General features: G+C 26.2%; 1 long non-coding RNA gene across 1 annotated transcript; it reads right to left on the bottom strand.

Annotated features, from left to right (window-relative positions):
* Nucleotides 1-13,695: 13,695 nt before the first annotated feature.
* LOC113785722 (uncharacterized) lies at nucleotides 13,696-14,639 on the bottom strand. The gene is made up of 2 exons (XR_003471847.2): nucleotides 14,355-14,639; nucleotides 13,696-14,153 (listed from the first exon to the last, which is right to left on the bottom strand). It is a non-coding gene; the product is annotated as an uncharacterized lncRNA (long non-coding RNA).
* Between the last annotated feature and the right edge of the window lie 471 nt (nucleotides 14,640-15,110).

Below are 15,110 nucleotides of genomic sequence, written 5' to 3'. Positions count from 1 at the left end.
TCTTATATTTAAGTTGGACCGTAAAAAGTTTGTGATCTTTGTTAAATGGGATTTTCTGGACTATATATTAGGGAAATTTGAGTTTGATTCTAGATGAAGAGGTCATATATGGGTATGTGTCTTATCTGAAAAGCAACCAATCTTAATAAATTGGTGTCCTACAAATCAAGTGGATATTTGTAGGGGGTAATAAAGTAGAGAGATTAAAGGTTTACACATATAATATGTAGAGAGTATAAAAGATTCTTTTTTAGAATGACCATATCTCTTGGCATGTTTACAAGATTTAATGTGGGAGAAGAGGTTGAGGTTTCACACATACAATATGCAGATGATAGACTTCTCATTAGGGAGGCGTGCATTGAGAATATGTGGGTTATGAAACCAACTTTAAGGTGGTTTTAGTTGGCGTATGTGAAGATGTAAACACGATAAGGGAATTGAATTGTGTTTATCAAAGTTGACAACTTTTTGATAATTTATAAATAAATAAAAAAATTAGTTTGGTTTTGGTGACTTACTTGGAGTAGAAGCAATTGAATTTAGAGACAATGAAAACATAAATAATTTGACACGTAGATTTATGTTCATCACTAACTTGCCCACATCCAGTCCCCTCATTCAGAAGACTTTAATACACTAATTCAAATACCTTGAATTACAAAACACTTGACCCTCCAAGTCAGTCTTTCCAAACAACCTAACAACCCCAGACTTTTGAGGAACTAACAATCTAGACCCTACAAGACAAGTCTTCTCCTAACAACTTGACAACCTCATATTGAGGAAGGAATTAAACCACTATCGAGTTGGATACAAAAGATTGAAACTTGAGTAGTTGTTTCTAAAAAACTAATGATAATAATAACTCTCACACTCTAAGAAAAGAACACTCATAAAATGTTTCCAACTTGAACAAATATTTCTCTATTTGAACTCTAAAACTACTTTTTTTTCTTCTGTTTTTCGATGATTTTCTTCTTCAGCATTGAGTATCTATTTATAGTTAAAATTTGAGATTCAATTTAGTCATTGTTTAATTCTGAATTGTATTTTGTTCAGATTGCGTTTGTAAATTCTTCAAATTGATTACATTCATATTTCGTTGTAGATAAATCTTGATCAAATCTTCTTCAAAACTTGATCAAATCTTTTTCAAATCTACATAAAATCTTCTTCAAATGTTGATCAAATATTCTTCAAATCTTGACTATCTCTTCTTTCATACTCTTTGAAGTCAAATATATTGTTTTCATAAAATTCATTTTTTATCATAAAAACTCTAATTATAAAATAAACAATTGGTTCCAACAGTATGTGTTGAAAGTCTATTTGACAAAAGATGACTAATAGAGGGTGAATGTTGAAACCTAATTTTTGAAGATGGCAGCATCATTCTTTAATTGCAAGATAGGCTCAACTTTGTACATTGACCTTGGGATACAAGTTGGTTCAATTTAGAGGGTTGTGCAATTTATGTAGGATGTGCTACACAATAGGTTGGGTTATTGGAGCAACAAGTACATTGATCTAAGAGATATGATTGTGCTTTTAAATTTGGTCTTCCAATTTTATCTCATTTTTGTTCATGAAGGTGTCAATCAAAGTGTGGAAGTTAAACATTCAACAACAGAGGATATATTTTAGGGGATATACAAAAAGGGGGAAAAATAGAGTGGGTAAAGTGGATTCAAATGTGTAGGCCTAGATGAGAATTAGGTTTGGGGTGCAAGATCTTAAGGTGTTTAATGCTAGTCGTTTATCAAAGTGTTATGGAAAAAAATTGGAAGAAAAATATGGTGTAAAATGTCGGTAATTCTCGTGATTTATTGAATTTAGGTGATTTCGTATGTGCTTCAACTTGGTAGACATATGTATGTTGATTACCATGTGTGAGGGGGTACGACTAGACTGGTGTTAAGGGAGGGTTTTGAGAAAAGTTGGGAAATGTTATCTAGCTTCATTTTAAGATAATATTTGGATTGAGCGACTTCAACTTTGATCAAGGGTCACAACAAGATTGCAAGGTTGTTGATATGAGTTCTTGGGTAGATGAAATGATGACTACCTATATGGTTGAGTTGTCATTCTTGATTCATCTCAATAGAAATTCACAATATATATCATTCTAAATAAGACTAAAGTAAATAATTGTAAATTATAAATGTAATCTAAATGTTCTTAAAATGTAAGATTGTAAGAACAAGTAATAATAATTAGTAACCAAGAAAAAAATAACAATACAGAGAAGATAGAAATGGAGGGAGGCGCCACACTCAAGTTTATAAATGATAAGTCTTGGAGAATTGTCACCACAAGAAAGTTTCCAGATAAAATCAAAAGAGATGGTTCCATCCATAAAAAAATAAAGGCTTAATTGCAGTTTTTGGTCCCCCTGTTTTAGCTGAATCACGAAAGTAGTCCCCCCATTTTGCTTCTCCCCAGTTTTGGTCCCCCAAACAGAATTTTGGTTCAAAACTTCATGAAATTTCATTTTTTTTGCATTTATTTAAGTTGCACCATGCATCAAGATCTCATTTGCAACAATTGTACCTTAAATATATGATCATAAATGGTGTAGTACGACTTTAAAAAAAAGGAAATTTCATCAAATTTTGAACCAAAATTCTGTTTGGGGGACCAAAACTGGGGAGAAACAAAATGGGGGAACTACTTTCGCGATTCAGCTAAAATAGAGGGACAAAAACTGCAATTAAGCAAAAAATAAAGCACAATCTCCCAAATATACAAAGTGTGATTATTTTCAACAAAATCCTTCTCCCTTTTATTATGCAATTTTCTCCATATATATAGAAAATGTTTGATTTGGCTGACTACAAGTAAGACAAATTTCACAATAAACTAACATCAATTTATAGTGAGTGCAACGTCCGGCACAATGCCCTGCAAGGCTTCCATGTTGCTCTCAAAGGCAGGGTAATGTGCCACTAAAAGCACTTCAATGTAGTGATTGGTGCAATGTGCCCTATCCCTTTCCTACTATGCTCTAGACAACAATAAAATGCAATTTTGCACTCTAAAAATCATTTTGTGTCGGCAATAACCCTCTATAACTTCTTGAGTGTCTATTCCTCAATGTAATAAACATGTAACATCAAAACAATAAGAAAATACTTTGAGAATTTGCCTAATTAGAAAGAGTTAGTAACATCCAAATTGATTCACAAAAATTGAAATTCCTTTTCTTTATTATAATGACTATAAAATCACAAGAAAATAAATAAAACTAATAACAAAATGCTTAAAAACAAGAGTCGGTGAAGACTCATCAATAATGTACATTCAGATTATTATTTCTAATTTAATCTGCACATTAGCAAACATAATTAAATGATAATTTTTCTATTATTTTTGTTATCATCAAAACATCGTTAAAAGAATTCTAGTTGAACCAATTTTGCACTTACAAAAATATAATTCATCATTTAGATATTTTTAAATAAGTTATTGTTTTATTATTTTTTGAGAAGTTTAAAATTTAATTGTTTTTTTGTGTGAAGGAATTAATGAGGCTGGCCGAAGTGTTGTCGTGTGAATAGTTTATACTTAAGAAGATTCTTAGGTTATCATTTAGATCTTCAAATGTATTATTAATAAATAGATAGATAAACCATAATAGATTATATTGCATGTATGTTGAATTCCTAGATTATGTCAAGAGAAGAGTTTTGTTGCTATGATAATTTTTTCCCACTTATTTTATCTAGTTGTATAGAATTAATGAAAATGTAGTTACAATACTAATACAAAAAACTCAAGAGTCACATTCACTAACACAAATTAAAAATTACTTCTTCTGCACTAATATAGTACTTCTATGTCCTCTTTTGTGTTGGAACGAATGAAAAATCAAGTTAAAAGAACATCTAGAGCTAGTTAAAGGCAAAACAAGACAAACAATTTATCACTTACGAAAAAGATATTTTCAATTAAAATTAATTTAATTTTTTAATTCTATTATTGAATAATTTCATCTTGTAAAGGAAAAGCACGGTTTCCAACAAATTATGAGTATGGTTCCCCTCTCACATATGGAGGATGCGTAGACATGAGAAAAGTATGCTTCCAATACAATGTGATTATGGTTCATTATTTTCTCTAGATTTTTAGGGGTTGATTTACCTTCGAAGAAGCTTAGGCCTTTTTAAGGTCATAACTTTCTCTTGGAAAATGCTTTTGCATAGACTATCACTTCATATCAATTTATCTAAGCGCAGAGTTCTTGGAAAATGTATGTTTTCTCAAGAGCAAGAGAGACATAAATACATCTTTTTTGCAACCTATGATTTATGTTAATCAACTGGTCTTGGTCTTAGTGTTCATTCTACTCCATAGCTTCAAAGCCTTAGGAAATGGGAAAAGAAAAGAAAATGGTGTCCATAATTTGGCACTCAGTTATTTTGGATCTCAACAACGAGTGTATTTTCTCATATGAAAATTCAGAGGCCCTTAGTATTGCAAAACAATCAAGGTAATTAATGCCTTAAACGTGGTTCCTCAGTAGGGGTAAGGGTCGCTGTCTTTACTATGAATGAAGTATCAACCTTTTAGAATGTCTTCATAAGGAGTAACTTTGTTGGGGACTATAGGGTACAAGAGGAACAACATGCTATCGCCAATTTTATTGTTTAATAAAAAGATCTGACACGCCAAAATCCATTTATGATCCCCTACTAAGTTGAATAAGAGCTTTGATATCACTTATTATATAATTTGAAACAATATATCAATTGTTCCAATATCACAAAAAAAAAAAATTGATACTACATCTCAATCGAAAATCTAAAGAGATTGAATATATAAGTCCCATATTTTATATATCATATATTTATCTTATAATTTATAATTAATGAAGGACTAACTATTTAAGGAATGAATAATTTCTTCCATAAATTTTTCAAGATTGATGAAGGTGATGGAGAACCATAATTAGATTTGTTATTTTAATAACAATAAATTAAAAATTATAATTTGATGATTAAGACTTTAACATGAAAACTGCCACATAAGCACTTTTTAAGAGTTGAACAAAAAGAATAACAATATACATATTTTAAGAGTTAAATAATCTATTAAAAAAAACTTCAAAAAATAATCTAGTACTATTGTACAATTAAATAAGAAGTCCAGTTATAATATGCACCAACTATTTTAACGCATATCTTACCTGAGCTCAAAACTTCATATTATCAAGGAACCGATTTTTGGATAGGTGTGGTTGCAGTTATATGAAGTTTGATTTTTGGTTTAAGGCTTTATGCAAAATTAATTTGTTTAAAGTTTGGCTATTTGAATGGTGTGGGTATGATTCATGTGAAAAAGGAGCACAATGTATCTCCATAGGTTTTGAAGGGTAAAAATTGTATTTTGGTTGTGGATTAGAGGAAACGAAGTAAGATTTTTATAAAGATTTAAATTTGTGCAGTTACAACCTCATGTTGGTTGCGTCCTTGTTTTTCTTTTGGAAATGAAGTGTAGTTTTGTGCATATTAATTTTTTTGGTTTCAATCTTTATGTAAAAGGAATTTGTTCAAAGTTTGTTTATTTGAATGGTGTTGAATGGTGTCGGTATGATCCATGTGAAAAATAAGCACAATGCATCTCCATTACTTGAAAGGGTAAAATTGTATCTTTGTTGTGGATTAGAGCGAACAATGCAAGATTTTTATAATGACTTAAATTTTTGAACTCACAACCACATGTTAGTTGGGCCCTTGTTTTTCTTTTGAAAATGAAGTGTAGCATTGTGCACGTCAATTTTTTTGTTTCAGTCTTTATGCAAAAGGAGTTTGTTTAATGTTTGGCTATTTGAATGGTGTCAATATGATCCATGTGAAAAAGAGGCATAATGCATCTCCATTGTTTGAAAGAGTAAAAATTGTATCTTGATTGTGGATTAGAGTGATAGATGCAAGATTTTTATTAAGATATAAATTTGCGCATTCAAGCCCTTGTTTTTTCTTTTGAAAATGAAGTGTAGCCTCATGCACATCAACTTTTTGGTTTAAGTCTTTATGCAAAAGAAGTTTGTTCAATGTTTGACTATTTGAATGGTGTCAGTATGATTGATGTTGTCGCAACCTAAAATTTCGAGAATTAGTTCGAATTCAATGGAGTCGGCACCCAAATTTATTTTAATAGGGAAAATATTGGAAAATCTCCTTAAAAACAGGAAGATAAAAAAAAGTATTTTAAATCAGATTTAAGGTTCGAAAGTCGGTTATGCATACATAATATATTAACACTCTAAGACATCTGTTAAAAAAATAGTTACTTATAGTTAATTGTACAAAAAATTATGTTAACAACGCAAAATTTTCGTAAAAATTTAAATTAATACACTCACAACCACATGTTGGTTGGACCCTTGATTTTTTTTTGTTGGAAATGAAGTATGGTATCATACACTAATTTTTTGGTTTAAGTCTTTATACAAAAGAAATTTGTTCAAAGTTTGGCTATTTGAATGCTGTTGATATGGTCTATGGGAAAAATGGAGCACAATGCATCTTTATTGCTTGAAAGGAAAAAAGTTGGTATCTTGGTTGTAGATTAGAGCGAACTTTGCAAGTTTTTCATATGATTTTCTGTTTGAAAAAGAATTTAATTTTTTCTCCCTAGAAATTACAATTTTTGAATTACTGAATTTTAAAAATCAATTACTGTTTTCAGTTATTAAAGAAAAATAGTTTTTTATATTATTTTATAAAAACAGTTTTGTTTGGTCCATTTAAAAACAGTTTTATAGTATTTAATAATAAGTAATTTAATCAATATTAATTTAATAAAAACATGGTAATTGATGTTAGTCTGCGTCGAAGATCCAAAAATCCTATGGTCGGAGCTCCGACGATCTCACAATAGTCGGCAGTAGAGCTCTGACAGCCGACTGCCATTCATCGACTCCTATTATTAATTATGAATAAATTACAGTATTTAAATTATTATTTTTGTTTAAAATAATTAAATTCAGTTTTTTGTAAAATAAAATGAAATCTGTTTTCTAAAATAGTTTTTCTTTAACAAAAGAAAATTAATATTTAAAAATAGTTTTTTAATATTATAAAATAAAACCAATTCTTAAATAATAATAAAAAAATTCAAAACTATTTTAAAATAATATAACAGGACTATTTATTTTTAGAATATAAAGGTCTATTTTAGAATATTTTTTTAAAACAGACTGCTTTAAAATAATATTATTTTAGAACTAAATTCAAGACTATTTTAAAATAATATAACAGTTTTTATTTTAGAATACTATAAAATCAGTTTTTAAAATAATATAAAAATACTATTTTTTAAAATAATAATCAAACAATACATTTGTGTAAAACTATTTTTTATTTTAAAAAATTATTTTTGAAATAATAAATATAATTATATAATAACATTTTTTTTAGTCAAGTGTATAAATTTTAAAATAAATATATGTAATCTATTATATTGTATTAAAAAATAAATGTGAACAATTAGATTTTAGAAGATCATAGAACAAATTAGATCTATCTATATTTTTAAATAGATGAATTGAATTCAATCCATTAATAATTTTGTTGAGTGGTGGATGGATTGGATGATTTTCTATTTTAAACAATAGATGATAAAATAGTAAACACAAGACTCACAAATAATAATAATATACAAAGTAAAAGAGCTAACAAAATGCAATCAAACAAATCCTATCTACACACTAAAAATAATCCTAAAAACCCATATAATACTACATCAAACAATGAATTGGATTACACACCACTGTTGATTAAAGTCATACTCAAAAGTTTTTTCTTTATAACAAAGTCAACACTAACAGAATTATATAATACGTTTTATCGTCTAAATAGTATATTGCATTCTTCCTGTTTGAATATAATATGATTTATCATTTTTATACCGTTCAGATTCACCTAACTATAAAAGATTAAAAAAATATCGATACTTTCCGTCAAACCTTACCAAATTGTTAAACGTGGTGTAAAACATCATTTGACAATTTTTTTTTTAATATTCAACAAAATAAAAATGATAGATTTATAGATTGAATAAATTTATAGTTGGATAAATGGATCATATTGACCCTTACTCACAACCACGTTGTTGCTTTAGTTTCATTGGTGGTTGGCCACTTGCTAATTATGGTTAGAGCTTTGATAATTTGGTCTCTATTTTGGGTAGAGTTTAGGTGTTATTATCTTGTTGAGCTTACCATTATCTTGATTCTTACATTTGTGTTTCTATTTTTTAGTACGTCTTGTACTTTGAACATGTTACTGATATAATATTTTCAGAAAAAAATAGTTAAGTATGAATTCCCTAACATTTTTGTTACCACACTTTCTCCATTATCCTCAACACACCTTGCTTCATACTTTTTTCATCTTATGTTCCTGGATTTTTCAAAGATCTTCTGCTACAACATATTTTCCCATGTGTTTCATCAATAGGCGTTTTCAATTTTGGTGACTTTGGTTTAGAGTGATCAGTAGTATTATCAGTGTCACTTCCATTCATGATAATTTTCTTTCTCATTTATTTATTTTAAAATTTGTTTAGTATTAGCTATTTTTAGTTGATATTTCTTATTCAACTATTTATCAATTTTTAGTTTGCAGTTGTCTCTATGTAATGTAAACATCATTCTTAAAATAAAAATAAAAATAAAAATAAAATAAAAAACTTTGAAGTAAGTTTTCAACTTTTAATTTAAAAATAGTTAACCATTTTTATTAAAAGTTCGCAGAAAACTATTTTTACTTCAAATATATTATCAGACTTTTATGATATATTTAAAAATTAATATGTTTTGATACTATTAAATTAAATCACTAATAACTAAATGATATATTATCTATGAATGAGTTTGACTATATTTTAGATTTAACACTACTAAATTTTATTTGGATCTATTTTAAAATAATATTTTTTGTTATGATTTTAATTATAAAAAAAAATCAATTATTAAAATTAAAATTGAATAGATAAATATATTAAAACTCGTAACTTATTTAATTTTAATAAATATTACAGTAATGTCTCTACGAACAAATAAAAAAATTATTGATCAAAATATTGATAATACTGATACACATTATTTTTTGTTTTAGTACTGTAAAACTTGTCATAACTGTCATTTTTATAAAAATAATTGCTACAGAAAAATCAACACTTTTAATTTTCAATGTAGTTTTAATTAAATTATTTTCTTCAATTGTAATATCTAATTAATATTATATTTATCGCTCAACGTTATTATTCTTCATGTTACAATTATAATAATAAAAATACACTAATAGTTAATATAAAATAATTTAATAATTTATATTTAGACACTTTTGTTTTTCCAACACATTGTATCATCAATATATTATATTTCTTTTTACGTCACATCATCAATAATATATCATATGATATCACTATCTCTAATCCTTTCCTAATATATAAGTATCTATGAATAATTTTCTTTAATAAAATCACTCTTCTCTGTTTTTATTTATAATACTTTTTTAATATATTTGAACAAATATGACAAATAAGTCGTAACTACTAACTACGATGGGGTCAGACATTACATATGAACACTGACTCAAGTCCGAATAAAAATCGTTAAAATTGCAACAAAACCCAATTTTATATTATGCGTCAAATACGCCGTAAATAAGATTTTGTGTCCTTACGCGAAACTGATTTTCAAGTTATTTGCCACCTACCATATGCATAAAAAATAAAATACGATTTTCTTTTAATAACAAATACAATACCAGTTATATTGTAAACTGTTATTAGTTGAATTTTTAAGTATACGGTATTCAATGTAAAATCAATTTTAATTTGTATATAATATGAAGATATTTTTTGCGTTTTGAATTTATCAATTATTATATTTTTTATTCCCAAAACTTTAATAATCATAAAAATAGAAAAGCTAGAAAATAAAAAGGATTGAGTTATATACTTGTATTAGATTTTTGTTTTGGATGAAATTTCATAAAAGAAGAATAAAGTGAGTAATTTGACTTGTAATACATGAAATTAAGGTTAACCTTTTAAAACGAATAGGTTTAAGCATTTAAGATAGTAAGTCAAATAATCTCTCCAATACTTTTGTAAGAATTAAGTGTTGGGACTAAATCACTATGCCATACCTAAATTACATAATTGGAAAGCCTAATAACTTAAATAACATTAGTCGCTAAATACATAATGATAGAGACGGATTCAAAAAAATAGTTAACATATTAAAAAATTTATCTTCGAATTCGTAATACTTAATTTATTTGACAAATATCGATATTATTAAATTAAAAATCGTATTTAAATTTAAATTTAAAAATTTGCAATTGTATATAAATTTATTTACTATTTCATCTACATACAAAAAAAAAATCTCATTTCAAAAAATAAAAAATAATTTTAAGTCCCAACCACCAACCAACCATTAAAGTAAGATGAAAACAATTACACATAAGTCATAGTAAACTTTATTTTAAAAAATAAATAAATAAATAAATAAATAAAACTCTTGTGTTTTCTAGATGAAAAAGCAAAAACTAAATTATTAGTTAGAATAACAGTTGTGGGAAGCACTTGCACTTGAAAATTTAAAAGCATCTAAAACTTTTTTACTTATATAAGTAATTAAAACTTAAATTATAAGAGACACGCATCTAAGTGTAAGATTAAGAAAAACCACCGATTTCAGTAAGAATTTACGATCGAATTCGCATATACTCTATTAACTAGGAGAATTTAATTATGAACAATTAAACTCACAATTAGAGTAAGTGAAAGATTAAACATTTTAATTAATACATTTTTTGACATCAAACAATACTGTACATAATCATACGGTTTTCATTTTTTTTTTTAATGTTATGTTCAAATAGCACATCTCTAAACTACTTATCTCCCTAAAAGGTTAAATTAACAGATAAAAAATTTCCAAATTAGTTTATTTCTTTTCCTTCAAATTATCTACTATCATTATTGACGGTCTCATATCTTAACTTGATTTCTTAACTAATTTCCGAAAACAAAGACTTGGCCATCTGAAACAAGAAAGATTCCATGGAGTAAGTCACTAATGTCATCTATTTTATACATCTTCTCACTTTAAATATTTTTTATGAAAAAAAATATATACTAATCATAAAATGTTAAGTACATGTGAATGAAGACTGAGGAAGAAAAGGTCAATTACTCGATTATATGTCCATATACTTTATTACCTTTCGTGGAAGAAGGCAAAAAATAATGCAGAAAAAACAAATACACAACAACCCATCGAAACTTTTTCATCATCTACCAAACATCAACTTTTTCAGGAAAAAAAAAACTACCAACCATCGACATGTAGTCGTCTAAATAGCTCAAATCTTGCTGTGCTGCACATATTCTAAAGTCATACAATCATCGCATTACTCTTTCAAAAATTTAAATTAAAAGGCAGCAAATCAATTCAAAAGTTTTATATTGAATTGGTCCCTATAATAATTTCAATGTTCATTGTCGTATAAATTAGTAATATTTTATATGTAATTTAGTGGCGTCTCTTTGTTTTAAACAAACAAATTTTATTCATTTGTTTAAGATTTTTTTAAAATAATTTTTATAATATTTTATCTTTTTGTTATAATAATTTAAAAATACAATTTTAAATAAAAAATTGATTTAAATGATTTATCTTAAAATATGATTTTAAATATTTTATCTATTTTCTATTACTTATTTTGGAGAATGAAATTTCAAAAAATGATTAAATGAAAAACTATTTTGAGAAACTCTTCATAAAAATTATTTTTAAAAGATACATTTTTTTAAAAGAATGTGATATTTATCATGTTAAAATCTTTAATAATAAATATCTAAATTATTGAAATATCAAAATTACTTTTTTAAAATTATTAGTAAATAAATCTAAAAAACCTCTACTATTTATTAATAAATTTTCATAAAAGTTATTTTTAAAAATATAAAATCAAATGATTATTATATGCTTCCAAAATCAAAGGCCATAGAAAAAACAATTTGGGGACACGTGAACAGTCAAGTTCAACCCTAAGTGAAATGAGTTGAGAGTGCTCTACATTTATCCACGGTCTTTCTTCAATCCAAAAACAAATTTGTCACCAATGTCTTTAGTAGAGATTAATTGAGAGTCGGATTCCATGCATCTTAATCTTAGTAAAATTTTGGGATAGGACAAATGATAACTCATTGAATTGAGATTAAAACATCGTTGAATCTCGTCACAACAACTGTGTGAGACTTATCTATTGTGAATTTCTGACTTCAACCTATATAAATTATTCTTCTACACGCTGATATTGCGACCCAAATGACATAGAGGATATGTATTTGTACTAGTATGTAATGTAGACTATTGATATAGGACCGTAAGACACATATATATCATTGATCCTTTTTTAGTCAAAGCAACAATCAATAAATCATCCATCATGGCCGATAGTATTCCATCTTAATTATTATTTAAAAAAAAAAAATCTATGACAAAACTCACAAGTCATACCATGTACATCTAGGTGAAGTATTGCAGATTCAAATACGTGTATTAACATATAAAATATCTCTATAAATTTTTATCATCTGAAAATGTATTTATGAAATCTAATTTGCATATTATTGATGGATAGTTTTAATAATAACTTAGTAGATTTCTAAGTTCAAAACTATTATCAATGACCAAACTACCTTTTTTATATAAAAAACAATATAAGTTCATTTAAATTAAAAGAGTATATTGGTCGATGATTGAACTATATTAGATAACGTTAATGATTTGATTTAATTCTTGAATACTACTTTCAAATAAAATTTAGTACAGTTCTAAACCAGTTTAATATTTTGAACAAGTTTTTAGTTAAAATCAATTTCGAACTAGTTCTTTGGAAAAAGAATTTTGAAATTCTTTTGACAAAAAAAATATCGATTTTTTTCAAGAAAAAAGTTTTTAATTTTTTTCCCGAGAAAAATAAATGTAAAACATTTCTTGATAAAAAAAATTGAAATTCTTTTTGCAAAATTTTTTCAATGTTATTGAGAAAAATAAATATAAAAAATTTAAAAAACAAAATGTCAATTATTTAAAAAAAAAATCAACAACTTTTCAGCAAAAAATATTTTCGATTTTGTTTTTTATTTTTTATTTTTTCAAAAAAAAAGTTTCAATATTTCTGTATTTTTTTTCAAAAAAAACAAATTTCAAAAAAAATTAAGAAAAAAAATCTTAATTGAGGTTAAAAAGAATTTAAAATGATTAAGCTGGTTTTTAATTTAAGTTTAATTATGTGGTTCAGTTCATAAATTATGGTTTAGTTTTTTTGTTGGTGCAATGCAATTTAATTTATCCCAATTAATCATATATTTTACACACTAATATCGAGGACAATACACTACAAATTCGCTAAAACCAAAACAGATGAATCTACTAATAAATTCACAACGCTCATATTAATAGCATAAAACAACAAAATATCTATAAATTTGATAAAATTAAAGTGATCAAAATGTTTATGAATCTAGATCTACAATATTGATAACACTAAAACCATTGATTGAATATGTATTAAATTAAAATAATTTGTATATATAAACAAAATAAATATTTATGATACATAAAAACAAAGTTCGCATTTAGTTGGCGGGATATCAGAAAAATATAAAGAAAAAAATGATTCATTTAAAAATTACTTATTTAGATAAAATGACATAGAAGATAAAAATGACGTAAACGAGTGGTTTTAGAACAAAAAAAATGGACTTTAAACACTCCTTTTGTATATTAAAAAAGATTATGATAAAGAGAAGTGAAAGGTAGATGAGGACTAAAGCTAATTTTGTGAGTACATGTGCAATGAGCAAACTACTTGAATATATTATAAAAACAAACCAATGTGTAACATTTTTGGGCCTGTTGTTAACTAAGTTGGGCTTGTGGTGGAGGGGCTGGTGGGCCAAACTGCTGAGGATGGGAAGACGATTGTTTGCGACCCCTGGCCCTACCCAACAAGTAGCAAGCAATAGCCAATATCAAAATTAACAATATTAATGGCAACGATATCACCACCACGAACCCCATTCTCTAACTTTCCCTTTTCTTCTTTTATTTTTTATACCTAAAACACACCATCTTCAATTCATAACTCAAAATTCACAACAGTAATAAAGAAATCTAGACACATATATAATGAAAATATTTAATACTAGATTAATGGTTGATAAAGGAATATAAATATCTGTATCACGGAATCAAATTTTGGCAATTCCAAAATGGATACAAATTTATGATGATTCAGAAGAAAAAAGTGTTTGTGTACCTGAGAGTGATAATTTGAGTGAAGGTGTGCAACAGAAAATCCAGTGAGGGAATGAATGATGTTAATTTACGCAGCCACTTAATTAACAAATAATTTTTAGAAGAAGAGATAAGACAAGATGGATGATCAATAATAAACGAATTTGGACACGGGAAAGGTAGCTTTTGAAGGAAGGAAAGGTGATTTGGATCCTTTCATACGGTTTCATCTCAATTATATATCAAATAATTTTTTATAAACTTTCAATCCAAAAAAAAAATATAGAAAAATTCGTTAATTGTAGTGATTGTGTATCTCAGTGATAATTTATCTATAATGTATTTTCTAATATAATATATTAACAATATAAGCATATCTTTTCTTTATTTATACGTTTATTATTCAATTATTGTAAATAATAATAATAATAATAGTAATAATAATAATAATAATAATAATAATAATAATAATAATAATAATAATAATAATAAAATTATGCAACAAATATGGACTTTTTGATATATATATATGGAAATGTAAAATTGAAAAATTATACATGGAAATGTAAATTTGCTGCAATACATTGCATTATTTGAGATTATTTTATTTGAAATTAATTGGAAATGTTTTAACAAAATAATAATTGAAAAATTAGAATTTCATTTAATTTGATGGTAGAGAAAAATAACATTCCCACAATTAATTTTGACTATTATACATTAATAAAATAAAATTTATCATTTGAGAGAAGGATCCATAAATTGAATGAATTATTGA

This window comes from Cicer arietinum, chromosome 3 (assembly GCF_000331145.2).
Source record: "Cicer arietinum cultivar CDC Frontier isolate Library 1 chromosome 3, Cicar.CDCFrontier_v2.0, whole genome shotgun sequence".
Classification (NCBI taxonomy): domain Eukaryota; kingdom Viridiplantae; phylum Streptophyta; class Magnoliopsida; order Fabales; family Fabaceae; genus Cicer; species Cicer arietinum.
Note: the sequence above shows the minus strand (reverse complement) of the source record. Positions and strands in the feature narration are given on the sequence as shown.